This window comes from Etheostoma spectabile, chromosome 18, assembly GCF_008692095.1.
Source record: "Etheostoma spectabile isolate EspeVRDwgs_2016 chromosome 18, UIUC_Espe_1.0, whole genome shotgun sequence".
Taxonomy (NCBI): domain Eukaryota; kingdom Metazoa; phylum Chordata; class Actinopteri; order Perciformes; family Percidae; genus Etheostoma; species Etheostoma spectabile.
The window spans coordinates 1,370,187-1,371,914 of NC_045750.1; positions in this window are offsets into that span (position 1 = coordinate 1,370,187).

Genomic DNA, 1,728 nt, shown 5'->3' on the forward strand with positions numbered 1-1,728 from the left:
GCTGTCCAGTGCCCCGGTGGCACTGTTCCGCTGGCCGGTGGCCTGTTGCCCGTTGCTGCCCGGTGGATGTTGCCCCGTTGCCCGGGTGGCCGCCGCACGGCTGGCCCGGGGCTGATTGTAGTGTTCACGCTTGTCGTTGTTGATTAGTGTTGTCTTGCCTCGTGGCGCACGGTGGCCGCTGTCCGATGCATGTGCCCGGGGTGGCTGTTGCCCGGTCACGCGGGCCGCGTCGCTGACGGTGGCTGTTGCCCGTGTTCCGTGGCCGTGTCCGCTGCCCGGTGGCTGTGGCCTGGTGCCCGGTGGCCACTGTCGTGCCCTGGCTCGTGCCCGGTGCCCCGTATGGCAGCTGTCCGGCCCGGTGCCCGGTGGTGTTGCCGGGTGGCCTGCTGCCCGGTGGCTGTTTTGCCGTGGCAGCTGTCCTTGCGCCGGGCCCGGTGGCGTGACCGATGGTGCTGCCCGGTGGCTGTTTGCCCGGTGGCGCTGTCCGATGCCCGGTGGCTGTTGCCGTGCCCGTGGTAGCGGTCCCTGCCTGTGCCGGCGTTGCCCCGTTGCCGGTCCGGTGGCCTGTCTGCCCTGCCTCGGCTGTTGCCCGGTGCTGCTGCCCGGTGGCTGTTGCCCGGGGGTGCTGTCCGCTGCCGGTGCCCGGTGGCTGTGCCCGATGGCTGCTGCACGGTGGCTGTTGCCCGGTGGCCGCTGCCGCTGCTCGGTGGCTGTTTGCCCGGTGGGGGGACCCGGTGCGCTGTCTGCTTGCCTGTGCCCGGTGGCTGTTGCCCGGTGCCCGGTGGCCGCTGTCCGCTGCCTGTGCCCGGTGGCTGTTCCCGGTGGCTGCTGCCCGGTGGCTGTTGCCCGGTGCCCGGGGGCCACTGCCCGGCGGCAGACCTGCGAGTCGCGTCAGTGTCCACTCTCTCTGTAAAAGTAGAGCTGAGCAGCGCAGCGTCCGCGGTCTCAGCTTCAGGTTTCTACAGGACGCGCTCCGGAGATTAAGTGCGATGATATTAATGTAGCGATGTTCCCAGAAGGCAATAGGCTAAGATGAATGGCAGAATTGTCAGAAACCAACACATTCATGATTTTTTGTTGCTTATCCTTCTCTAATAAAGGACAGTTGTGTTACTCCTTAATATGTAGGCCTGATGTTTTTTATTAAGGCTTACATTGGTTCATTGGAATATATTCCATAATTCAATATATTCATATATTCAAATGTGCACTGTGTGAGAACAATAAAGTACATTATCAGCATGTAACCTCTCTGTTTAACACAAAGTTAATGCTAACATGTCACAGGTGTGTTGGTGCTGTTGGTCTTCACAGGAGCTGCAGTTTGGATCTGACTGATCTGCTATGAAACGATCTAACACTCTGTAGAACCTGCTCATACAAGAACCTCCTGCACGGTTATGCAATTATGTTCCAATCTGATCGTCTTCCCTCCAGTGTTAACGCTGCACGCTGTGTATTTCAGCGAGCAAAGAGAGATTAGATTGTTGTGGTTATTACGTTGTCAACTTTATTACTTTTTGGGTGAGCCGGCGGGCTCCCCTAATTGGATTGTGGTAGTCTGTATTCCCCCAGCTAGAGGAAGCGTAGCCCTATAAAATGTTCCAATTATTAAGCTTGAAGAAGTGAAGCGGAATGTGTGCCTTGCTTTTATATCGGCTAAAAATAGAAACACAGATGGATGACAAACAAGTGTGTGTGTGTGTGTGTGTGTTTGTGTGTGTGTGT